This window comes from Pogoniulus pusillus, chromosome 5, assembly GCF_015220805.1.
Source record: "Pogoniulus pusillus isolate bPogPus1 chromosome 5, bPogPus1.pri, whole genome shotgun sequence".
NCBI lineage: Eukaryota > Metazoa > Chordata > Aves > Piciformes > Lybiidae > Pogoniulus > Pogoniulus pusillus.
Window position 1 is genome coordinate 24222335 of NC_087268.1, and position 27401 is coordinate 24249735.

At 40.7% G+C, this 27401-nt stretch overlaps 1 protein-coding gene across 2 annotated transcripts in view; it reads left to right on the plus strand.

Annotated features, from left to right (window-relative positions):
- The window catches only part of ATP10A (ATPase phospholipid transporting 10A (putative)), a 108733-nt gene that overhangs the window by 925 nt on the left and 80407 nt on the right, over positions 1-27401 (plus strand). The gene's annotated exons all lie outside the window — the stretch shown is intronic.

Here is a 27401-nt window from a genome sequence, read left to right on the forward strand (position 1 = left end):
GCTTACAGGAAGGGTAGTGCATGGCAAAGGGAATGAAAATGTCACAAGCAGTTTGATTTGCAAGACTATGCAAACACTTCCCAGTGTGAGTGGTCAATTGCATATAGTTTCGGGCTTTGGTTATGGCAATAAGAGGCTTCACCTAAGTACACTGCTATTAAATTATCACTGAGTGAAGGAAGGATAGAGGATGGAGGCTTCTGCATTTAAGTTAGGTTAGTGAGGTTTCGTGAAGTGCAACTTCGTGAGTGAGCCTAATCTGTGTTTGCATTTCTAAGGAATGAGGCAGTCTTTCCAGTGAACGTTTAAGTGAACGCTTTCTACTTAACCGTCTCAAGTGTCAGTCCCTGTGACTTTGCTATTTCTTCGTGCTTATGGATGGTGTGTAAAGGCAGTTATCTTGTTCAGATTATCTGGGCTATAAATTTACAGCACAGTCTTTGCATATGCAAGTGAAACTGCAATGACCTATGGACCAACATTTATGTGATCAGAATCCAGCCTTACAGACTTTTTGAGTTGCTTTTCTCTAAGTATCAGATAGTCATCTCATAATAAAGGCTAAGGTTTTTTTGAGAATAACATATTTCTCCAAGAGAGCAAGTTTTAGTTCCGTTTCTGATCCTTCTAAGTCTAACAGAAACGAAACACGTGCCAAGAAGCTTAGACTGATTCCACAGGCTGTCTGGGAGGGGTCCTCTGGGATGACGTAAGCACTGAGGCAGACGACAACTTTCCTATTGCAAGAAAGGCATGGGGCGGGGGGGGAGGAAAACTGAAAAGAAAGACCAGGCTGCAGTTTCAGCATCAGCAGACTCAGCTTGCCATTTCACAGAACTATCCACACAAGAAATCTCACCCTGGGATGTTCCTCTGCTAGTAGGTGTGCATGCATGGGGAACACAAGTAAAATTGCCTTATTTCTGCAAACTAATCCAGAAATAACCTAGCCAGATCACACATATAGGCATTGCTAATCTAAGGCTGTGCCTCGTGCCTTCTTTGCCTGAAGTCATCCTTAATGCTGAACATTTCTGGTGTTTGAGGGAGATGGGTAGCCGGAGGGCTAGTAAGAGACTATTCCTGAAGTAAAATAATGCTAATGAGAGTGGTTCTCCTGTCCTTTACCAGACAAAATCAGTTTAGATAGAATCTTTCACATCTTGTTAAAAAGAAAGAAGTACCTATTTCAGAAGCTGCTCAGAATATACTGGGAGATTAATTCTGGAATGCTTCTTGCTCCTGCAGTTCTGTAGCCCTCTCTGCTGCCAAAAAAAAAAAAGTAGACATGACTATGAGAAAAATTGTACATTTGCTGTTAATATCACCTCTGCATTTTTGGGAGAGACAGCTAAGTGCATTGCCCTTTTTAATGCTTGTGCTGTTCCAGAGTAGAAATCAGAATTGTTCCTTTTACTGCAGAGTTTAGATTACTGTTGAGTGACACTTGCAGAGATTAATTTGGGAGCAGATTGCCTTTGCATTTGCATTAGAGGCGCATGTTGGCCTAATCCCTGTGGGGCAGCAAATGTGGAAGTTCAGGGGCTCTTGTCACCTGTTCAGACTTGGCCTTCTGGCTGGTGGCAGGGCTGAACAGTGCAGCCTCAGCAGCCTGCTGCAGAAGCTTGGTCTCTGGTAGGAGCTGTTTCCACCTTCGCAATTGAAAAATAAAAACAAAACAGAAGATAAAAATAATTTGCTTATGTGCTTTAAATCTGCTCACTTTTTCTTGTTTTTATAAAGTCATTTTTAAACTTTACACAACACCTTTTTGAACATCTTCCAGCCCCAGTGAACAAGTTGGGACTAGAAACTTGATTATTTTTGTAGATAAAAACTAAGATTCTTAACTAACTTGAGTTATAAGGAACCAAGATTGAGAGATTTGTATCAAGGTCATGAAAGCTGCTGGGTGTGAGTTCAGACGAGCTGTTTTCTCAGAAAGGTGTCATGCCAGGAGAAACACAAATGATTGGACATGACTTTTACTTTGTTTCCTTAATCTCTTTGTTTCTGGAAAATGTCAAAGTATACATGTCACATAAGGAAGTAAAAAATGACAGTTTTTTCTTGCCACATCCTTTTTATCAGTTTTACCACCTTTTGACCAAGCCAGACTCTGCCTCTCCCCCAAATTCTGCCACTTCCTGTGTTGCAGTGGAGGTAGACTTGATGTAAATGCTGTCCTCGATACAGATGTTTCTGTAGGTACAGCGCGTTAATTAATGTAGTTAAAGTGATATGTTCCTCTAGGTCTGCTAAAGAGCCGCGACTCTTCTCCTGATGGTCAGTACTTAACAGCCCTGAAAGGTCTTCTGTGGGACAGGATGTATCTGAGTGGCAGGGCGGTCCTCTGTGCGATGATGGGCTCCCTTTCCTGCCGTCCTCCCACACAGGTGGGAGGGCCACCTCAGATATGGACTACAGTGTTCACAGATAACCAGCAAATAGCAGTAAATTGTAACAGCAACTTGAGGCGGGGACTTTTGCTTCACAGTAGCGAAGAAAAGCCCTCTATCTCAAGTTACATACTGTTTAGTGTCCAGGTAAAGATTCCAGTTGTTTTCTTTATGTTCTGTCATATACCCTCCATGTGCTGTTTTCCTGGCTGCTGAAGTACCCATTCCCTGTTAGATACAAGCAGCAAATAATGACAATGAGAAAGCAAGGATAGGCAGAACCTACTCATCATGAGGAAGTTCAACAGTATCCAAGCAGTATCCGCTGAGAGGTCTTTTGAAACAGCCTATCCTGGCAGATCATGTCAGAGAACTGGTGCAGGAGAAAATACTGTTCTGGTGTGCAGCCTAGGCCTTCCCGCCTACCCAGTGGTGTGGACTGAGATGACCCATTCTCAATACAGCCACTGCTGAGTCAATGACTCAGTGGCTCATAGTTGGCAACACTTAGAAGATAGAATAGCAAAGGATGATGCAATCTAAAGTAAACTGAAGAAAGATGCAGCTTGTTTTCACAGAAAGAGGACAGCTTGTTTTGTAGAAATTCTGGATATTTTGGAGAGTCCCTCAAAAGTAACTACTTTCTAGAGTCGGATGTTGGAAAGGGAAAAGACCTGATTCTTTGCATAAATTGAAAGAAGCTGTTGAGTTTGAATTGGCAGCATATGTTGAGGAATGAAACATGCTGAAAAATTGTGGGCTTGTGTCTGTGATCAAGTTTACAGATCTGCCTTTATGAACAGTCAGGGTCTTGAAAGGCAAAGACAAAAGGTTTCTTAGCTGAGAGGGGTTAATAAGGGCTTTCTCTGGAGGCACTTAAGGGCACCTCTCCTTTGTCAATACAAAGGAAATTAGATTCTTACTTTAGGAGGACAGTTTTACAGATCACCTAGAATTTTAGATTCCATGCAAGTGCTTAAATTAGAAATGCTGTATCACAGCCAAAACTTTCAGTTACTTTAAATGGAGGGAAATCAGAAAGGCCTTAGAGCCCAGCCTGCAGAAAAGTGGTTTTTGTGTGTAATCTTCAGAAACCTGTGTTCATCTTAGTCCCCTCTCCTTGTTTCTCTTCCTTACTTCTGTAACCAAGAATAAAGGCTGAAGATCACAAATTTGAAGTCTTAATGGTGAAATCTTGTTTGGCTAGTTACTTTTATGCATTACTATCTTAGACTTGGAGGATGGGAAGGAGATTTTTTTTTCTTTGTGGTTGCTGTCTGCCAGTGCTTACCACCTTTGACTAAAGTTGTGGATCACGCATGTGAATGTTTGCTCCAGGTAATTCCAGGATGTTGCTACTGTTCTTTAATAGAACTAAATTTGTTTCTGGAGCAGAAGTGTTAAAATTCTTCAGAGCAGGGGCTTTGCTATAGGTGTACTGTTACAAAACATGGTATACATTTATGTGGTGTGTAAATAGAAGATGAATAGTGATAACTACAATCACAACAAATAATGGCACTCATCCACCAGGGAATTAATTGCATTTTGTTACTGACTCAGTGTTGTGTTGGTGCAATAATCTCTGCTAACGTTTTTCTAAGACCTTACATTCAAAACCAAAGGGGTTTGATTTTTAAGTCTACCTTCTAACTCTTGCAGTGTCCATGTCCATTGAAGATGATTGTTGAATAGTGTCATGGTCTCTGCATACTTACCAGAATGATAGCTGCTTCTTCTGAAAAGTCAGAATTTGCTATTGGATATTTGTTTCCCTGGAGGTGTGCAAAATGTTTAATGGGGCACTCAGGCAGCTGTCAAAGCAGCCTATTTTACATTAAATGTTAATTTCTTTCTGCAAAACTGTAGAAGAGGAGATAAGTGAGCTTGATTTAGGCAATGTATTTCATACAATTTCTAAAATATGCTCAATTCATCCTTCCCTCTGTCAACCTGCCAGTGAAAGCAGTTCCAGTCTTGGAGAAAAAATATACAGCAGCATTACTAAATCCTCACAAGGGCACAGCAGATTCCATTCATGGTCTCTGAAACAGCCACATGACGATTTGCCCTGTAACCACTTCATGTCTTAGGTGACTTATTTTACTGGCAACCTCAGTCCCTGGGGAGTCTAACTGTAATTATCTCCCACTTCTACCCAAATAGATCAGAATAGCTTCTTGTCCCAAAATGTGCTGTCAGGATAAGACATTTCTCATTAGAAGAAATAAGCTTGTCTCATCCTTTCCGGAGCACAAATGTGACTAGATGTGATTCAAAAGGAAACTACCTGGGATTACTCAGTTTCCTCTGTGTATGAACTGGTGCATGGAAAGCTGAAAGCAGAAAGTAGTGGTCTGAATCTGCTGTGAAGTCAAGGTTCTGTCCTTGAGTTTCAGAGAGGTGTGGCTCTGTTCCTCTTACTGTGTCTTTGTCCCTCGCTTTGGATTGGGCCAAGCTGGCAGTTAGTAAACTCACAAGGTGATGCAGTAGAGGCTCTTCTGGAAGACTGATGGGAGCGATTTCACTCTGCAGTAAAGTTTATCCTGGTAGCAAGGGATGTCTGTGCTAATCTGCTGAGATGTAGATTGCATCTGCAATGCACAAGAGAAGCCATCTGTCTGCTCAACTATGTGTATGCAATTTATTTGGTCTTCAGCGTAGAAGAAGTGTTCCTAGTGCTCAAGCTTCACTGCTGAAAAAGAAAAATGTTTGTCTCTTATTACTAAGCTCTTTCATTTTTAAAGCGTATTGTGAGAGCAGTTGCAGGCTGTTTCTCATGCCTCTGGCTAATTGCCAAAGAGGATGCTGTTAATCACCACTGAAAGACCTAGTGGTGCCCTCCGTTTTTGCAGATATGTGCTGCACTTTGGGAAGACACCACAGCTTGTGCTAAGCAGTCCAGAGCCCAGAAGTAGAGGTGGCCACCTTCTGTGCAAGTGTACTTGCTCTTGTGTATCGCTATTATCTTGAGGCCCTGATTACTGCTAGAGGTGGCCAAAAGAATAATAGATACACTTGATTCTGTCAGAGCACATTTTCAAAGAAGCTGTAGTGGAGGAAAGAATTACATGTCTTCAGCTTTACCTCATACTGTGATTCCATATTCCACCTTCTATCATCTAGTGTGCGGAACTGAAAACCAGAATTGAAGGCACTGACAACCATTTGCTTTATAGAGCAATGCTTTATGAAACTGCTTATTAGCTAGCATGACATAGCTTAGCCAGGTACTCCTCATGCTAGCAGATTGGTCCTCCAGAAATACTTGTTAGAGTAGTACTCTGAAGCTGTGCCTGGAAGGCCTTAGTTATTGTTGGAGGACTCCAGGGAATGAAGATGACTTGAAAGGCTTCTTGTCTTTTTCTTTTTTTTTTTTTTTTGTCCTACTTCTGACTAGTGTGAGCTGATAAAATAAGGGAAATAAGGAGCATCCCTGCCACTGGGCAAGATTTATTCAGACACTTCATCCAGGCTTACACGGCGTTATGGATGGACAGGCTACCTACCTTGTCACAGCAGCAAAAGTCTGAATGCCAGATCTTCCCTTGTTAGGTAATCCAGTGTGCTCCCCATTTGCCGGGTAATTGCTCTGCCCAAGAGCAGTCTAAGATGTACCTCTCCCCGTGCAACACTTGGCCTTTTGGGTATGTGAAACTTTTGTGTATATGCACAGTCGGGGCAATGCAGCCGTCAAGTCAAATGTGCAGCTTCAGGCTTATGTCCTGGTTGCAGGATTTATGCTGTGCAGGCTTGGTTTTAGCAACCACATATTTTGACAGTTAAGTTCATGAGAAGCGGAACAATTCGTTTCACTTCACATAGTTGGGAAGGCAAACCAGTTTCCACAGCTTACCTTCAGCCTCAGTGTTTTCACTTGGGAGCTGGCACTAATGCAACTATGTTAGTGGCCAGTTGTGTTTGTACCTGGAAGATACACATCAGAAACACAAACCCTGCTGCTATCCTGCAGCAATACACTCTGCTTTGCCTTATTTCACCAGAATGTGGAAGCAAGGCAGAGGAAGCCTCTATGCACTAAGCCAAGAAGAGTGGCTTTCAATGAATGGTAATTATCATAATAAAGTGAGTTGACAACTCGATGCTACAAGCCAGGGCTCTGACCTCTTACTGATGAATTTGCCTAGATAGCAGCAGGAGCTTCTGATGGGCCAAGTACAAACGTTGGCCCAAACACAAAATGCATACACAACACAAGTATGTGAAAGACACTATCTTATTGTGGTGGTGTGCATGTGCAAAGGGCATGATGGTGACATCTTGTCACAGGAGCTTGAGTGTCCCTAATATTGAGTTCAACTGAGGAAACATATGTATACAAATAAATCTTTGATTCTGAAAGATTTGATAAAGCAAGCCTAAGGTTCGTTTTGAAGAAAGTAACCTGCATATTTCTGAATGAGTTGGTTTAATCTTTGCTGTGTGTCCAGGAAGCGTGAATGAGGGGAGTTCAAACTAAGAGCTTACATTGTCTGCAAGATGTGAGCTTTCTCTCTTCTACTCTTTTTAGGGTATAGTTACACAGCTTGTCCATAGAAAGCTGATAGCCATCCAGCTAAAAAGGGTGTTCTATCCTGTGGGCTGCTGGGGATATCTAAGAGGAGCTGGCAAACTGCCACCTAGTGCTTTGCACCAAGAGGACTAATGTTTTATTCTGTTTCAGGGCTGTAGCAGGTGAAGACCTCTGCCATGATCAGTCCAAATCCCTAAGGCCATGTTGGTCATGGGACAGTCTGGATCTAATACATACATTTTAAGGATGGGGAATATGTGCCATCTCCTCTGCTGTTTTACTACAACTTTATTCTTGTCTGATCACAGTTTCTCTAGGGTGACAAATAGACCAGTCTCTCCAGTGTAGCAGACAACATTTGCATCATGCCCAGTCATTTCATAAACTCAGACTTTGCTGGAGATCTGTTATAACAGGCATGGAGGTCACTTGTTTTGTTTTTGTGTTCTGGTTGCCTGGAAATATTGACCTACTTCAAGGAAGAGCTTAAATGTTTGACTGATAGCTACATTACAGTTTCTATGTGTCTGTGCTGCTATTTTATTAACACTGAGGGTGTGAACACCATTGCAAAATATTTGGTATTTCCATAGTTTTGAAAGAGGTTTTAGTTTTGACCTTTTGAAGAGAAGGAGAAAGTCCATTGTGAAGTGACAGCATTTGTTGCAACCATAGCACTTTTACCATTGTATGTTATCTTATGCTTGGTAGGCATTTTCTGGGTTGCACAGCCACAGACCTATATGCTTGCTCCATGTCCGTTCACCTTCCTGCCTTCCAGTAACAATGTGAATATGCCTGTTTGGCTATGTTAGCTGATTTTGTTTTTTCAGTACAGGTCTTTGGGCAGGTTGTTGTGAAGTCTCCCAAAATGTCAGGGCCAAAAAACCGAACTCACCCACGTCTGATCTTGCAGTTGCAGTGCATTATTTGTGTGTGGGCCCACAGTTATGTTTTGAGGTTTATATGCTTTGCTTCCTTTTCCTCCCCTTTTATAATTTCCCATGTTCTCATTGTCAGCTTCCCTTCCTAACTTCCCTCTGCTGTACACATGTAATTTGATTTTATACAGTTTACCAGAACAGACATATATTGCTTTTATCTACACACTTAAGAGCACTTTGATCTTCCTTCCTTCACTATTGCATGTTCGTGTTTTATCAGAGGTGCTTGGATAGCAGTGACTGTCTCCTCATAGACAGGTTGATTTGCATCTTAACCCTTCTGCATAAGCCACTAGTTGTCTTCCCTCTAAACAGTAGTGAGCTGCTGATTGTAGTTGGCTGTCAGAAAACTCTCTCAAGTGCTAATTAGGTTCTCTCTGTCCTGACAAGGGTGTTTAAAGAGTTCGTAAGGTTCTTTCTGGGACATGAGCTAAAACTTACTCCACTTTGCTTTTAGATAAAAGGTTTATGTCCAGTCTGACCCTTGTCCAAAATCAGAGAGTATTGAACAGTTCAGAGTGAAAAGGGAAATACTTTCAGTTTGTTTAAAATTCTTACATTAGGTTAGTTTGAATAAAGAGGTCCTTACCTCTCGTTAGTAATGACAGAGGTGAAAGATGACTTTCTTATACAGCCAAGTTCAGGTAAGATGAATGCTATTACTAAACTTGAAGGGGATAGACTTTAATTTCTTTAAATACTCCGTATGATTTTTAGACTGCATAATAATAGCCTGTCTTGTTCAGTATGTTTAATGGTTTAAGAACTGTGCTCTGAGTATCACAGGTGCAAATGTCTTCACCTGTCAGGTGAAGGGGATAACCGAGTGTCCACTGTTTAATCTCACCTTCAGTGTTAACCATTAACATGTTGATAATACTTGTGAAATGTATATGTATCATCTATCTTAGTGCTGAGAAACAATGTAAGACATTAATTGTTATTAATAAATTATTTTCATCTTTCAATATATTTGCATTTACATTTTGCATTTCCATGAAGTTTTTCAGGCTGCCTACATAATGTGAGAAATCTTGGCATTTGGGATGTTATTTGCTCTTTAACTTCCATTGCAGCTTTGGGAGAGTAGTGTTGAAACATAATGTACAAAGTTCCTAAATCTGCTTTCTTCTGTTTGGATGTGGATATTAAGTCAACTAAAACCACTTTAGAAGATCTATCTCTTAAAATACAGAGGGTGATTGTGGGTTTGACATAGCCATCATGGTTACAAGAGCAAGAGTGAAAATAGAGCTTCACTGTCAGGTATCTATGTGCAGTAGGATCAGATGTAAAAACCTGCAAGCAACATTGCTAGGTGATCAGGGACTGAATCAGAGGGATCCATGGTGAAATTGTTCTGCTAAATCTGAGTATCACTGATTTACCCTTGGTTTCCATTTTCTGTGCTGACATTTTGGTGCCTGTACATAGAGGTGCATAGGCATATGAAGGGAGGCTGTAGCCAGGTGGGAGTTGATCTCTTCTCCCAGGCAACCAGCAGTAGAACAAGGGGACACAGTCTCAAGTTGTGTCGGGAGAGGTATGGGCTGGATGTTAGGAGGAAGTTCTTCCCAGAGAGAGTGATTGGCATTGGAATGGGCTGCCCAGGGAGGTGGTGGAGTTGCCATCCCTGGAAGTGTTCAAGAAAAGACTGAGTGCTGAGGCTCTTAGTGCCATGGTCTGGTTGACTGGATAGGGCTGGGTGCTAGATTGGGCTGGATGATGTTGGAGGTCTCTTCCAACCTGGTTGATTCTATGATACCATGTAAGTGTAGCACCGTAAGATGTCATGACACTATTTGGTATCTTGAAAGCTGTACGTTCTCTTAATCTGATTATAGCATTTGACACTCTGCTCTTCCTGATTGTTTAGGCTTAAATGCACCATCTCCTGTCATGTTTTTCTTGCATATGTCTCACGTTTATTTTCAGTACAGTTCCCCTGCGTCTGTCTGCTTTTTGTGGTGGGATCATGGAAGTGTGTGGGAGCTCCTATTTCTGTCAGATCCTGTGGGAGCTTTACAAGATGCAAGTTCAAAAGAGAAGCTGTACCACAGATGAGCCAACCATCAGTCCAGTAGTGCTAATGTTTCATCTGCTACACCCATTTCCCAGGAGTCCAATTTAAAGTCAGTAATGGCCCTTGTCGTGGACTGAACAATTCATGCTATCCTTTCAATTTGAGGAATACCCCAGTGGACTTAATTTCTTAAGTTGTACTGTATTATGTAAGAAATTTGGCTCATTAGTGTTGACTTAGTAGCTTTTCTTCCTGGAGTGAGACATCTACCAGCTCATGCCAGAAAAATGTAAGACCAATAAGACTCATTTGCCGAAGAATGCTGCAGTGTAAGATCCTCAGCCTGACCATCTATTGCTATATAGAGAGATAACAAAGATAGCACTGAAATGTAGGCACTGAAACTAAGAAGAAAGCAGAAAACTTATGTCAAAAACATTTACTCCTTTTCAAATAGAAATACTGAGGGAAAATCTAGCATGATAAAGACAGAAATAGTGTCTGTGAAAGTGTGCTGGCTTTGCCAGGATAGAATCACAGGCCAATATGGACTGCAGGCCCTTAGCAGTGCTGAGTCAGCCAGGGCAGCTGACTCTAGTTTGCTGCAGGTGTATCTCATACCATGAGCCTCACACTCAGTAAAAAGGAAGAATTTTGTCGAGGAGAGTGATGTATTTTGCTAGTGCTTCCTGCTCGCTTTGCTCTTCATGCCTTTCCTGCTCTTGAGGACTGACTTTCTGGATGTTGTGACTACTGCGTTTTTGCTGGTCTAGCTGCATATCTTATATTGACACAGGTATTAATTTGACTATTTCTGTAAATCAGTTTTCAACCTGCAAGTCTCTTTGCCCATTTCCTCTTCTCTGGTGGGAGAGGAGCTGTTGGGTGATGGAGTAACTGCTGTAGTTTAGCCCTAAATGCGAACTGCATGTAGCCAGAAGCACATAGAGTCTCTCTGTTTTTCTCAAAGCCTTTGTCAGCATTTTAGTGTAATTTTTCTCTAAAATTCCCCATGGTTATTCTAAATTTAATCCTCCTTGGAATGCAGGGAGCAGAAGAGGAGAGTTCCTGAGTTTATTTTCAATGGCAATTGGTTTGGCTTGGAGGATTTTTATAATGCTAATTTGGTCCTTGCATATTAATTCATATTCTTCCTCTACTGCTCCTAAAATTGGAAACTTTCCATTTTGCATCTGGTGGTCTTGTTCTCAGTTGTTTAACCTTTATGCTTTATCACTAGAAATAGCTGTTTTGTGCAGTGAATCCAGCCTCTTGTAATAACATTCCCTTCAGCTGTCCTGTCCAACAGGATTTGGTTTTGGTTTGAGTTGGGTGTTTTTTTAATCACTGTCCACATTTACAGAGAGTATGCTTGAGCTGATGGTGCTGCACCCTACCAAACATTTTAAGCAAGAATAAAAACAATATGTGTTCGTTAATAGTGGAAGAAAGGTTAGAAACACAGCCACAATCAAGGAGCGGTGCATTGAACAGTGCTAGTTGAACAGTGTTCATTCTAGTTGCAGACCTGATCACTGATCATTTGGGAGCAGAATTCTCACTTTGCCCATTACTGAATATCCATCTAGATGTCAGCAGCTTTGTGGGATGCCTCCTTATCCATGCCTAACTCCTTTGATGTGATTTTGTAACTCATTAGTTCCAGTTAGATTCCACAGCAGTTTGCTTCACAGGAATCATACAAAATGTGAAAATACAGTCTGCAAAGAAAGGATCCCCAGTCAGTGTTCCATGTGACATGTGTTACTCTGCTACACACATACTTAGTGAGAGGTCTGTGTGCTTCATACCACCTTGGAAACTATGTACAGTGTATTTAGAAAACTTAGTCTGTGTAGTTTATTTGCTCAAGTATAACTCAAATAAGAGACAAAGTCCAGAAAAGGGTGCTTTAATTGTGACTTCCTAGGCATTTGGTTATGTGAATGCCAGTCTTAAAACTCAGCTGTAAAAAATGTGTTTAGCATGTTCAGCATGAAGCAGGGGTGTCCCAGCTGGTATATCTAAACATCCTCAGACCACCATGTAGAGGTATTTTTTGCTCTGGAAGCAATATGGGCCATTCTTGCTTTGCTGGACAAGTTCACATGGCAAACAGTTTTTGTCAATGAGGCGTGGCCTGTGGGATTTTGGAACCCTGCACCTTGCTCTGATTTATTGTCCTTAGACTGAAACAAAGCCAGTAAGAAAGAGTGTTCAGTAAACACAGATGCAGATTGCATGACTACACTTAATTTGGGTGGGGGGTACTTTAGCTTAACTATGACCAAATGGGTTGTAAAACATGATTCCCATGACAGTTAATACAGCAGTGTTTCCTGAGGAATTTTAGATGAGGAAGTAAACCGCAAGAAATCAATCCTTGTCAAAATGCTTCTTTTTTTTTTTTCTTTTTTTTTTTTTTTTTTTTTTTTTTTGGGACATACATAGTAGAAGTGATTTACCACATCAGCACCCATCAAATTGCCACAAGAGTCATGACTCAGGGTTGAAAAGCAAATTAAACAAGCTGAATGTAGGCATAGGATACGCAAGTGAGGCAGATGTAAACAAGTGCTACTGCAATTTGTTATCCTTATACCATATTTCTGCCACCTGAACCCATTTTTTACTGAGAGCTTAAGTGAAAAAGCTACTTTAGAATTCTGAGGAGGTGAGGACTGTAGGAGCTTTCTGAAGCTTCAAAAAAGTAACCTGTCAGTGCTAGAGCAGTGTAGTCAGTATAATGTTTTACCCAGCAGGAGAGCTCCCTTTGAGCCATGAATTTTCCCCTGGCTTTCTAAAATAAGACCCTTTTTGCAGGTTAGACCTTCCTTTGGTCAATCTGACACTGCCTGTATGATGTACAGAAGCACCTCCCATGGCCTTAGACTTCACTGCCTTTCATACATGACATCTGTCTGCCTCAAGCCCTGTTGTTGTAAGGGAAATCTCTTAGTATTTGTGTTAGGAACACAGGAGCACCTTTATGCCGCCCACAAGGAGGTCAGTGTTGGCACTGTGGCAGGCCGATGTGTTGGTATGGGCAGAGCCCAGCACAGCGTTATTTCAGCTGTTTAGCAAGGCTTGTTAGCTACTCTGTGTGAAGCATGTAATAGTTCATTATAGTCACACTGCTTTAAGAGGAAAGCCAGGTGTACAGTAGTTGGTTCAAATGTTTCCAAGTTGAGTTTCAAGATCATTTTGCTCCTCAGAAGACTCCATGAGCCTAGTTTGCATACGCTTTCTAATCAAGAAAAAAATACTGAGGTTGAAATTATTACAGCTGTAGATAGAACTATCTAATGTTCAGTCCTTGAGCTGGGAAAGCATTAAAAAGATGATTGGGAGCTTATATAAGTCTTAAAATATTTATGAGTGGAGTCATAGCTGTTTCTCTGTAAGGAGCCAGAGGGCATTTTGTAAACATCAGTTGGTTTGCTTTACAACATAGTGCTTACAACAAAGAGAAAATGGCCAGGGTGACAGTTTTGCTGTCTTGTCAAGAGAAGGTGTGACTTCACACTTAAGTTAGCAGTTTGTATGCTGGGGCAGCTGTCTGTTTCACATAGTTACACTGTTTATCAAGAAGCCTTTGAGTGATGGACAGCAAATAGCCACCAAATGTGTAGCTGTTACAAAAGCAAAGGTAGGTCTTTTTCCACAGGCCTCTAAAGAGTCCAGAAAGTGATAGCCAAAATGACCACATTGTTGTGCTGAATATAGCCAAGAAAGTGAAAATCCAGCCTTTTCACATGACTTGAGATTATGCTTTGGCTAACTGAAACATTCAGTCCCGACTTCACAATTTTGGGAGAGGTGCTTTACTTCTGAAGTTGTGCGTTGAACTTTGCTGGCGCAGAGCGGGCTGATGGTCGACAAAGAGATCAGGCTGCAAGGGTGGTGTAAGCAGTCCTTGATTCATCCTGGTAGGAGAGGAAAGAACAGACCTGGTCTTAGTAGCACTGGCTCTGTCTCCTATTTTAAATTATTAAAATAACACTTCAGTGGTTTTCTAAAAGACATTTTCCTAAATGCTCTGTAATGCAAATAATACCTTTAGATGCTGGAAAGTAAATATTTTTCTTATACCGTGGTGTATAGGGGTTTTTTTTTTACCCATTTGGCAAGAACAGATATTTGGAGGTTTTGTGTTTTGTTGTCATCATTCTTCTACAGTATTTAGGGTGAAGTAAAAATTAGCTTTGCTACCAACACACAAAATACTTAAACTTGCCAAAACAAGTTATTTTTGCATCAGCATTCTTGAGGTTTTTTTGCTTGTGTGTTTTCAGAAGAAGAATGTTTTTTACCAGCTGCTGTGAACAAAACGTTGTGTCTGGCTTATTAGTTAGTACCATGAAGCTCAGCTATGGGAGAGATGGAGAAAAGCAGGCAAAATTTGGTTGTTAGAAGGACACTTAAGACCAGGGTTAAAATATAAACTAAAAAATAAGGCAAAAGGCAAATGTGTTTCTGACCTTAGTATCAGAAAAATGAACTGTTAGTACTTGCAGCTGGATCTTGAAGTGAACCCTAGGTATAGACCGGAGCTCTGTGATTTGCAGCCAGCCCTTATTTTCAATTTTTGGTGGATGATTTTCTATACCATGTCACACTAGTTTTGTTTGACAAGCATATGAACTCTCCCTGCAACAAAATGGCAAAATCACCTGTAAGAGAAAGTCAACAGACCCAAGACAATCTGTGTCCTCCCCAAGGGTGTCAGTGAAAGAATATTTGCTTACCATATCTATCCCATTCATTCAGAGCACTGTTTAATATTTCATTTACACTGGAGCCACATTCCCTCCTGCCTCCTTTTTTCCTTGTTTGGTCTAGTGTCTTGTTGAACTGGTGAAAGACCTTCAAGCATTTTGTGAAAGAATCGTAAACACGCTTATGTAGACAGCAGATCTCCATTATGGTCTTTGGTGGGATCCTGAGCAAATTTCATAACCCTTTCTATACATCAAAGTCATAGTCTACAAAATGGAAACAGCATCATTTATCACATGGGGCTTTTGGTGTTTGACTTTTTAAAGTCCCAGCTCTGTTGGTGATTTAATCGCCCTTGAAACTGAATGAGAGTTCAGTATCTTTTCCCTATCATTTCAGGGATTTTGAAAGCAGCTGTCTAATGTGGAAAAGCTTGACTTTTAATTTTGTTGTTGTTTTCTTTGGATTTTGGGGTTATTAGTGATATGATTTCAAAATCTCTTTAAATGCAGTAGCAAATAGGTTATTGGAAAACTACAGTCTCAGTTACAAAAAAATCTGTATCTACCATCTGTAAGGACCTGAATAGTCCCAAGGCTGCTGTGGCAAATGCATTATCGTTGCTCTGCTGCTCTCACAATTCTCAGAGAAACTCTGAAATTAAAAACAAAATTAAAAAAAAAAAAAGGGGGGGGGGGGGGGAGGGGCGTTGTCAAGCACACCAGAACAAAAAAATTGGAGTTCAGTTAAGACAAAGCAAAACACTGGGAGGTGTCCTGTGCAGAAATAACCACTTTCAGAAATGCCTCTTTACTGAAAAAATGTTACTGCACAACAACAGTTGCCAGCTAGTAGAGGTAGAAGAATGTAGAAGGAAAGGAACAACATAGACTTGAAGTGTAGTACAGTAACAAAATAAGGACAGAAAGAAAAAATATTTCATGTTTTCCCTGATGTTCCTTAGCTACAAATAATCCTGTGCAGTATTTTTTCCAAAGGTCAAATAATAAAAGGCTTCAGTTAAGAAATGGTAATTTTGAAACTATCTTTAGAACATGAACTCTGAAAATATTTCTGAAGGTAAGAAACTTCTCTTGTTCAACAGTCTGACAGGTTTTTATTGTAGATAATAAGGAGTCCTGCAGACACCTAGAGGTTAGGATAACTCATCAGCCTTAAACCATACGTGATTTTGGAAAACATGTTGGGAGGAAGTGCAGATAAAAAAGGAAATACTGAGCCAAATTCTGTGTTCACTTACTTTCCCTGCAGCTGGACCATACAATGATTTTAAAGTCAAAGATTTAGACTGAACATTAAGAAGAAATGTTTTTACAGTGAAGGTGGTGAGACACTGCAACAGGTTGTCCAGAGAAGTTGTGTGTGCTCTGTCCCTGGAAGTGTTCAAGGTCAGGTTGGATGAGACTTTAAGTAACCTGATGTAACGTGAAAGATGCCTGTGGCAATGGCCGAGGGGTTGGATTAGATAACCTTTGAAGGTCTTCTTCAACCGAAACCATTCTGTGCAGCAGAGGATTTCCACATGAATAGCTAAGGAGAGATGTGAGGATTCCCATAAAGGGTGAGAGTGAGGTGTTAATTGTCCTCTATCCACCAGCCAAACTTCCTTTGAAATGCTGAAGTTGTTTGGCGTTTTCTGAAACCATCTGAAGCAGTATGAGATTGTCTTGCTTTGCTTCAACTATTTGGATATTAGGTATTCAATCCCACCAAACTCACTATCCTGAGCAGAAAAAAGAGTGTCTCCAGAGAGCTGTTAGTCCCATCCATCATCTGCTGGGAAGAATCGCCCACTAAAATTACCCTTGCCATCTGCTGGCTGGAGATACCTAGACAAGTAGAACAGATGAGATCCCTCACATCTGGACTCCTGAAATAAGGTGAAATGAAAACTTTGCCTCACGAGGAGGATATATGTAGATGTATGTAAAGATGATCTTAACAGGAAAGTATTTTACCTTTGTACTGATAATAAGAAAAATGGCTCATACTACCAGACCCATCATGTGCTTGTTTGACATTGTTGTAAATATCAAACTTTTTAGTGAATTTGCCTAAATATTGAGTTTTAAGGCCTACTTGCTGCTGTTCTATTGTGCTACACAAGTCAGGGATGTGCTTTCTTAAAAGCAGGTCTTTTCATCATGCTGCATGTATCACTAAGGTGCTCATCAACATCAAATCCCTTGCACCATCATAGGCCCAGTTTTGTTGAAACTCCAATAAATTGGTTAGTGTCTGCTGCTTTTCTAACAATTCCCATGCTTAATGTCTCACTGGAGAGTATTTTCTTTTCCTGTCAAGTCTGATTTAAGCTATCAACCACAGCAGCAAGGCAGAAGTCTGGACCCAGGCAGCCTCCAGCCTCTGGCCCATACAGGGCCTGAGTAGCTTCTCTAATGTCAACCTCATGTTGGTAGCAGGTGGAGCCTTTCTGCCAGTGTACCTCTGCCACCATTCTCACCTAAAAAACACAGGATTTCAGAGGCTGTGGGCATATCTGAGTCCACTCAGATCTACTAACAAAAGAGAAATGTGAGGTTAACTCTGTATGGTATCCTTTTAAAAAACTGTTGGAGACTTTCTTATATTTCCTCAATAGAACTTAAGATTTTTTTATACAAACTAGGGTACCAAAATGCTGCTTATGGTCATCTGTAATAAAGAAGTTTACATTTATAAATACTCAGTGCTAAAGTCTTTCTGATGAAGACTGATGCTACAGGAAGCATTCCTCTATCAGACACATAGACGTTTTGGAGGCTTTTCTGTTTTCAGTAGCATTGACATCTCTGAAGTATGGTATCCTCTGAAAATGTCACATACTTTTAAGTCTGCCCAGTGCCTCTGCTGTCTTCTGTGCCTCTATAATTTGTAAACATTAGGCCATTTTAATCAATGCAAATGTTCTGCCTTATGTGGAAGAGAAAGAGACATTGCTAAAGAGCTAATAGAGAAATACTGTTTTGTGAAGAATCCACAAACGGGAAGTTCAGTGTGACTTTCTCCAGATCCTTTTGGTCATTGTCTTCAGTTTTCTCCTGTTTGACTCTTCATAGTAGGGGAGGAGCAGGAGAGCAAAGGAGAGCAATTTTCTAAATAAGATGGGAAAAGAAGAAGCATGTTTTTTTGCAGAATGAAATACGCATGTTATTCACTGAACCAGAAAAGTGAGTCACATGGACAATATTTAAATGTAAAAATTAAGGACATCTTTTCTACCAGGCCTGTAGAAGGACTTTGAACTGTAGCAATTAAGGTGTAAGAGTGAATGCTGAGACTCAGCACCCTTCACCAGGTCTCACAGTCAGCCTGCGTACTCTTGGACATTTTCTCCTGAAATGTATTTGGCAGTAGTTTTCCACCTGCATCTACAAATCCTAGAACATGCGGGAGGCGTAGCACACAGGTTCTGTGGAAGCTAAAACAGGTTTGTCAGCAGGCTTAGGAGGCTGGATCTGTTCTTCACTAGAAAAGTGCTTGCATACAAATAATACAAACCTCAAAAACCTCTGCTATCACTTATGCAAAGTGGAATGGTAAATTTTCTGTCTAGGGTTTGGACTGAAGCCTGCTTCAGTCTCCAAAGACTGCAAGACAGTGCTTATTTGAATGTATCCAGTTTAGCTATTTTAACCAATAACAGCCAAATTGTTGCTCCAGCACCTTTTGCACAATTTTGGAACACTGCAAATATAATAAGTGGATGAAATCTAATTTAGTACACTCTTCTGGAAAAAAAAAAAAAGTGTTCAGTCATTCTGTTACCACACTTACTGCTGTCACCCCATTGTTTATTTCCAACCTGGTATTTCTTCAGGGTAAGTTTATTCTATAAATACGAACTGAGTGAGCAGACTCATGGGAAGGGCTGAGGTACATGTTTTCTTTAACTAGGACTGTGCAACATGCCTCCAATAGAGAGATTCTTACTCAACAGGTATGGATGATGAGTAAAACCTCTTTACTCCAAAGAATACTTAATTGCTTTTTCTTGGGGTGAAAAAATAAGGCAACAAACAAAGAGAAGATGGAAGGGTTCCACCTATCTTAAAAAGTTCTGTCTTCATACTGCACTTCAATCTCTTACAACTATGAGAAGTATCAGGGATAGTTAGACATTCCTCAGATGGGAAGTTATTAGGGTGTGAATTGCTGTAGGAAAGCATTATTTTCAGTAATAACATGGCAGGTGTTTTGAAAGAAAGCTACTTTAACCTTTCAGATTGCAGAGGCATCTCAGTAATTCTAAGAATCACGGTCTATAAATGCTTAATGTCACTATTGCTTTCCTAATTAGGAGTGGGGAAAAAGTGAGGAAGCCGAATTTGAAAGATATTCTCCTACAAAGCAGTAGCTTCTTATTTTTTGTTTGTCACTAGAAATAAGAATGTCATTTACGTGTAGTTTCAGAACCTTTGTTATGTGAGCCTAGTGGTGTTAGCAGTGATGGGTACTCCAGGTATAGAAACTTAATGCTTTGATCAGAGCCTAAAAAATGTCATTGCACTATGGAAAAACAGATTACATTTAGTGGCACCAAGATCATTGCTCTCTAACAATGCTGTCTTCATAGAACAAGGTACAGCTTCTTCAGAGGTTTCTGCATAATGTTGCTGCTTGATGTACAAAATCTTGTCTTAAAGATTTAATCTGAATGAAAATCCACCGTGTTCCTTTTGAAGTCGTCCTGATTGTACAGTGAAAAATTTGCACATCGTGTTCCATCTGAACTTTGTTTAGCTTTGGTTCTTAGCCAGTGCATCTTGTTCTTTCCTTGCCTGATCACCTCTCTCAGAAAGCCTTGTCAGAGTAGCTGTTAACAAATTATGATCAGGTTACTTCTTCTTTTTCTTAGTTACACGCACTCATGATACAGAAACCCAGTATTATTCCTATCCCTCATGGTATATACCACATGCTGAAGACTTGGTTAGAGCTCCCTTGTATGTAGCTGTACATTTTCTGTCCAGTTTACAAAGCAAAGTTCTTCATTTAAATATTAATCTATTCTTGACAACCCAAATTATGAGTAGCAAGAATCTGCAGTCTTCTCCTGCTTGGAGTAAACAGCACAGCTCCCATTATTTCTAATGTATACTAAGTAGTTCCCTCTTTTTGCATGGTAAAACTGTAAGAATCAGAAGTAATGTGGGCAGTTGCAGTAAATTAAATCAATCTTTTGTTAGATTTTCAGACCATAGATCATGCTTTGCATTATTATTTCAGCAAGGTATTCTGTATTTCATTACTCTCTAGGGGCTATGTTTTGCCTTTAGTTTTCATGCAAATCAGCTATTAAGGGGAAACTTCATTGTGCAAAATATTCTGAGCTCAAATTTGTTCACACCCTTTCCAGCATAGACGCGTAGGGGTTAGTTCAGAGCTTTTTTGCTTGGCAGAATGCACCAGAGACCTGTTCCAAAGCACATGAAAATCACTGCAAAAAAACACTGGTAACTTCAGGGAGTTTGGTATGAAGCACTAGGACTCTCCTAAAAGGGGAAAAAAAAGGCAAATATTTCTAATTGGAACTAATTTTAAAGCAGACCAGTTTGTTCTCCAAAATCCTTTCTAAGAAGTTGGTAGACTAAAAGCATGTGTAATTTGATTAGTTTGATGTCTAAGATATTTTTTCCTGCTCACTCTTTTTAGCTGATGGGAAAAAAGGTATTTTCTAACAAGCTTACCCCAGAATGATCACAGATAAATTAAAGAGCTTTGATGTGTCCAGTAAAGCATACTTACTGATCTAATAACAAATACAAGTGTTCTTATGAAAAAGCTTTTGGGCGTATACTGAAATTTTATGTTTGTTTTTCTCCCCTTTTTTGAATAGTAATAACAAAAAAAGCCTTTTTTTTTTTTTTTGTAGATATGTTTCCTCAAGGTGATTGTTCTGCTTCAGCTAAGCACACACTCTGTGACAGAAAGGATAAACAAGTAGAGCTTTGTACTTGGTCCAGAACAAGAGACCCTACATTCAAACCTCTGATCATAAAAGCTACTGAGAATTTAACCTGACTTAACATTGCTGTTGCCTGGCTTTTGTTGCATGTAAGGCTTAATACCAGGCCACTTTACTCCTATTTGACCTTGGTGCCAGGGAAGATCATGGAGCTGTTATATAGCATATGCAGGGCCGCCAGGTTATCAGGCCCAATCAACATGAGTTCATGAAAGCCAGGTCCTACTTGAGGAACCTGATCTTCTACAACATGGTCACTCAGCAGATGAGGGAAAGGCTGTGGATGTTGTTAACCTGAACTTCAGTAAGGTATTTGCCACTGTCTCCCACAGCATCCTCCTGGAGAAACTGGCTGTAGTTGGCTTGAATGGGTGGACACTTTGCTGGGTTAAAAACTGGCTGGATGGTTAGCTCCAAAGCTGAAAGTTGTTGAAAGGATTTAAACTCAGTTGGTGGCCAGTCACAAGTGGGGTTCCCAGGGCTCAATTTTGGTCCTGGACTTGTTTAATATCTTTATCAGTAATCTAGATGAGAGGATAAAGTGCACGCATCATTGACACTGAATTGAATGGGAGTGTTGATATGCTCAAAGGCTCTGCAGAGGGATCTGGAAAGACTAGATCAATGGACTGCAGTCGATTGTGTGAGGCTTTAACTAGGCCAAGTGTCAGGTCCTGCACTTAAATCACAACTCCATGCAATACCACAGGCTTGGGGCAGAGTGTCTGGAAAGCTGTCCAGCAGAAAATGACCTGGGAGTGCTGGTTGACAGCTGGCGAACGTAAGCCAGCAGTGTGTTCAGGCAGCCAAGAAGACTGACAGCATCTTGGTCCATATCGGGTACAATGTGTCCAGCAGGAGTAGGGAAGGGATTGTGCCCTTGTACTCAGCACTGGTGAGGCTGCATCTCAAGTACTGTGTTCAGTTTTGGACCCCTCACTACAAGAAGGACGTTGTATTGTTGGAGCGTGTCCAGAGAAGGGCAATGAATTTAGCAAAGTGTCTGAAGGACAACTCTTATGAGGAATGGCTGAGGGAACTGGAGTTGTACTTCTTAGAGGTCTTTTCCAACCAAAACAGTTCTATGGTTTTACAGTTGCTAATATTAAGAAAAAATATATGGAGATTAGAAAATGTTCTTGTTTGTAATAAAATTCATTACCACTTCTCTTTTTGTTAGCCTTTCTTCTTTAGAGAAGGAGCCTTGAATCACAGCAGTATCTGATTATAAGCTCCAGTGTACTCTTTTTTAGCTGACCAATGGTGCATTTTCAAACTGCTAGTGCACAGCATGTTGAAAATGAGGACTCTTGCTTAGGCACTGCAAAAACATAGGTGTCAGTGCCTTACTGGGCTCAGTGGAGACAGGAACTTGGCTGCTAGTAGAAGAATGAGGCTGTGTACGGTTCACTGTAGACTTCGTTTTCAGAAACATACTGCGTAGCTGAGGGGAAACTGACTCATAATGCCCTGTCTGAGTTACCTGCCAAGTAGCATCCTTCAGGTATGCATCGTACTCTGCTTTAAAGCATCTGCACTGCTTGTCCAGACTGCTGCTCTGGGAAGAGTACCTTTCTTTAGCCCTTAGAAGGGGACCGCCACCTTTCCTTGGTCCTTAGAAATGCCATTCTTTCCAACCTTAGTCTTTCATGGACAGTTTTATACCTACTTGGTCTCATCAAAAGATTCCCCTTGTGGTTAAACAGCCATAGTCTTTCTCTTCCATGAGAGCAAACACAAGCAGTCAAGCCATGCTCTTGGCTGGGTTTTGTGTGCTAACACAGCCAAAGGTAGGTGAAAATGAATGATTCTTTGGTTTACCCTTAGGACATCTTAAAAGATTTTTTTGACACAGAATAGTATTTTTCCCCCTATAAATTGATCACTAAAAACCTTGAAGTTGTACTTTATTCAGGATGAAACACATATTCTAAAATCTAAGCAACTAGAATCTAAGGAACAAGAGTTTGAAACTCTTGTGGTTGTAAACCACAAAAAGCATCAAACTTCTGCAAGTGGCAACCTGTTTGCCATCAAGCATCTTTAAGATTCATTGCTTGCTGTGGAATAGTCCTCCTTTTAGTATTTCCTTCTAAGTTAAGCCCTTTTGCCATGGAAATAATGCTGCTTTCCTTGTCTTTGACATACCACCCTTTTGGAGCTCTGAGCTTTGGAAGGATAAGATTTCTCAAATACTCAATGAATTCTAATACATTATCATTTCTTTTTGAAAATGCAAACTCTTCTGTATTCTATTTGGAGATTCTGGGTGTTATTTTGTTGGGAAAATAATTTGCCTTACGGTGTGTGCTGTGCCTGGCTGATTCTGTTGAAAGAAAATTACTCTCTTGAAAACTAAAATCTGAAGGTTTGTTGTTTTTGTGGGGTTTTTTGTTGGTTTTGTTTGGTTTTTTTCCTTCTCCCCCCCCCCCCCCCCCCCCCCCCCTTTTTTTTTTTTCATCCTCTGAAGCTATCTAGTAGATTTCTGTCATGGCTAACCCCAAAACTCCTAATGAAAACCAGAACCAAACAAAGTTGTTGAGAGGCACATAAACTCAGTGTTAGTTTGGAAGGAGTAAATATTTGTCCAGGGAGATGGAGATGACTTATTTAAAGACTGGTCTAATTTATTATTTAGGAAAACCACCTTTTGGTATCCACCCTGCAGCCAAGAATTGTCCTTCTTTTTCCTAGGGGGTAATACAATTTAAGAAATGAACCACACAACCCAAAATATACTAGCAGGGCAGCCTCCCAGAATGGAACTACTCATTAAACTCATAAACAGACTGTTCGGAAGATATTGCAGCGCATTAGGAACAAAGCTGGAGTTGCTGAAAGGTCATGGCTGTCAGAGACAGCAGCTGTAGTGGGAGGCATTTTGGTCAGGTGTGGCTTGTACTAGCAGTTTCACAGGACCCTTGTGCATGGCAGACATCGTCACTCACTAGTTCTGTTTAATACTTCATTTTTAAGCAGTGTGCCAAGTAAAATCCCAGAAAAAATAAGTCTTGAAGAGTGTGAAGGGGCCAGGGTAGTTGTTAGTTTTGGTATTTCATACTCTGTTAAGGTATAATACTGGATGAGGAAAGAGGATCATAAACATGGTAGAGTTTTTATTTGAAGTTGATAGATTGTTTTAAATCATTTGTTTTAATTCTGTGCACACTAGTAACAATTAGGAGCATTTCCTATTTGCTGATAGCAATTGGCCTGTCAAATAGTTTGTGATCCTAGCTTAGTGGGTAGTGAAGAGACCACCACAATTACAGCCATGATGCTTTCTCAGCCAAGAGGGTGTGAAGAGGCTTGGAGGAAGAATTGCCTTTCTCCAGCAGAAACATCCTTTCTGATACAGAGCAGGGGACAGCACTGTGGTTGCACATCCTGTTCTAGTTGCAGCTGAGCCCTGCAGATGTGGTTACCCCCAGGACATTCTTCCACCTCCTCAGCTGCACAGCTTAACTGCTTTTAAGATCTCTTACCAGATTAGTTCAAGATGAATTCCAACACTTACAGAAGTGGGATTCCTTTTTCTTTTGTTTTGGTTTGTTGTTTTTTTACCTGACCTAAGAAGCAGCCACACCAGCAGTTGTGCCAGTAGTTGGAGTAATCCATCACTATTACAGGAAGACAGTGGTGAGCAGTCTGTGGTGAGCTGCAGAAAGTAGCCATTCAGCTTGTCCCAGATGTACTCGGAACAGACAAAACCATTGCAGCAGGTTGCTAGAGCAGTGCAGAGAAAACATGATGAAGTACCACTGCCTTTGCTGTACTGGTGCTTGGAATGAGTCATATGGCTATCCAGCCTTTCCCTTCCTCAAGAGTGAATAAAGTGCATTTCTAGCAACATGTGATCTTGTGTGCCTTGGGCACAGCAGTAGTCCTAGTCTAATATTAGTCTGTTAGACTGTTTGCAGCCCAGACGTGTAACACCTAATGGATTTTCATTCTTTCTGTTCTGTGTCCCTTCATATCATACTTAATATGCTTTCCCTCTTTCATGTAACAGCTTCTGTTATTTTTAAGGTTATCACATCTCTGCGGATGATTTGAATGCACCATACAACGTACTTACTTATTTTTGTATTTCCTCATAAAGACCTTTCTGAGTTTGTGCTCTCTGAACTCTGCTTAGATTCTCAAACTTGTCATTCCACTGTCAAGATCCCTGGCAATGTTTCAAACTGCTGATTGGTAAGAGGACTTGAAATCATGGTTAGATGGCGGGACCATCTCTGTTTAGCCACAAATTCTGCTGACCTTCAACTGCTGTGTTCATTACTGCCATCCACACCTTCTTCTGGTGTGAGTGGGATTTATACTTCGGTATGTTCTCGCATCTTAGTGTCTGTCATCTAGACCTGTAACTTGACCAGAGGATATCACAGCCCTCTTCAATTCACAGTCAACAAAGCCATGCTTACATCATCTTCAGCAGTTCACTTTGCTGCTTCTTCACATTCGTAATTGCCAGAAGGTTTTGGGGAGAGAAGTTCATCAGTGCTGTTTACAGTGGTAAGAAATCCTGTACTTAACTTGAGTATCTTGTGGTTTTCCACAAGCACTGAATTAGGAATCTCTCTCCAAAATGAGGATCTGTCTTAGAAACTGACAATCCAACACATCAAGCGAGGTTCTCCTCCCCCTCTACTCTGCCTTGGTGAGACCTCATCTTGAATACTGTGTTCAGTTTTGGGCTCCCCAGATTAAAAGGGACAGGGATCTGCTGGAGGGGGTCCAGGAGAGGGCTACGAGGATGATTAGGCAACAGGAGGGCATGGCTTATGAGGAGAGGCTAAGGGACCTGGGGCTTTTTAGTCTGGAGAAGAGCAGACTTAGAGGGGATTTGATAAGTATCTGAAGGCTGGCCAGGAGAGGGGGAACAGGCTCTGCTCACTTGCTCCTTGTGATAGGACAAGGAGCAAAGGGTGTAAATTGCAGCAAAAGAGGTTCTGCCTCAACACAAGGGGGAACTTTTTTACTGTAAGGGTCACAGAGCACTGGGACAGGTTTCCCAGAGAGGTTGTGGAGTTTCCTTCTATGGAGACTTTCAAGGCCTATCTCTATGTGTTCCTCTGTGATCTGTATTAGATAGTGTTGTCCTTCTCTGGCAGGGGGGTTGGACTCGATGATCTCCTTGAGTCCCTTCCAACCTCTAACATGGTGTGATCCTGTAATACAGCTTAGTGCTAGTAAAACCATCACCTTAATTCAACGTGGCTGTACCTATATAATACAGCTGATGGGATGTAGCAGTTTTTAATTTCATCTTAAACAAAAAAAAGGAAGATGCCTTCCTGTCCTCCCTAAAACATTCTGCATGTTTTTATGGAGAGCAAATGAAAAAAAAAATGAAAACATACTTATTTGGATTACACTCTAAAAAAAATTGCAGTATTTAATTTAATTCTGAAGAATTTATATAACTTTCTCACACTGCTCTCTTGCTCTAATACCGAGTAGTAGTTAGGTCAGTGACCTCTGAAAGTGCCAGTGGTGTATGGCTTTTGTCTCTGTAGATGGATCAAGCTGCATGCTGACAAAGTGACCTGCTATATATCAGAAGGCATCTAGGCTGGATTTTTGCCCTGGTGACACAAGTAATTCTTGACGTATGCTTACAGAAAAAATGGATTGTTTTGAGGACTGTTGGGGAAGCATTTTCAGAATTTGTACTATGCATTCACAAAGCAGCTTGGTTTAAATGAGTGCCTGCAGATAAGAGTATTTTATTTTGACTAAGAGCCACATCACAGGAGCAATGCAACCATGACTTCCAGTTTTAGGAGTTTTACAAGGTAGAGTGTCTTCCTTACAAAGAATTCTCCTTAGTTAACCTCATAGTTATGGAACTAAATGCAATTAATTTCAATGTCTGGGGCAGTGTTTTATCTATTAGAGGAGTCCTGTAGAAGATACATAATCGCGATGTGCTAATGTGCTAGTTTGAAGCAGGCTAGAATGTTTTAGTGAGAGAAAGTAGATAATTGGCTATGAAAGGAAAACATGGTTGTGTCTCTTCTCTCACAGTCCCGCTGAGAAGTATGGGAACAAGAAGTAAACATTAGATAACATTCTCCATTGTGTCTCACTCTGCTTTTGGCTTTAGACTGAGCAACATCTCATTAACCTCGCTGCCACTAACCTTCCTTCTTAACCTCTTGGCTGCACCTCTATTCTATCTCAGGATTGGGGTAAGGTTGAGAGGGGCAGGGGGAGGTGCAGGGGTGGTTGAGAGCCCCTCCTGGGGACTCAGGTTTCTGGTAGGGGAGTTGTGCTTCTGTATTACTTTTCCTTTGTATATTTCTGTATATAACTGTAAATACTGTAAATAGCTGCTTGTATATTGTGCTAGCTGTAAATAGCTAGCTTCATTTATATTCCCAGAGTCCGTCTGAATTAGCTAGGGCATTTCTAAAGTGTGGGGGGGCAGGATAACAGCCAAACCACCACAGCCAACAAAACAGATCACCATCTATAGAGATGTAGCAGAAGCTAGATAAGGAGAAGGAAGGTGCTTTGAAGAGGATTTAGCATTCAGATGAATGTAGTGAAGCAGTATTAAAGGCATTGATTGGTGAGGAGAGAAAGAAAACAAATTGTAGTAAAACCATCATGGAAAAAGGATGGAAGTAAGACTGAAAATAAGTGTCTTGATAAAAGTTTGGCACGAGGAAGAGAAAGAAAGGCACAAGTTTAAGATGTTACTTTTTGTTTATGATGGGGAGAGGAAGAGCATAAAATGAACCTCAGTTATGGGTTTGAGTAATAGAGATGGAAATGGTGGTGT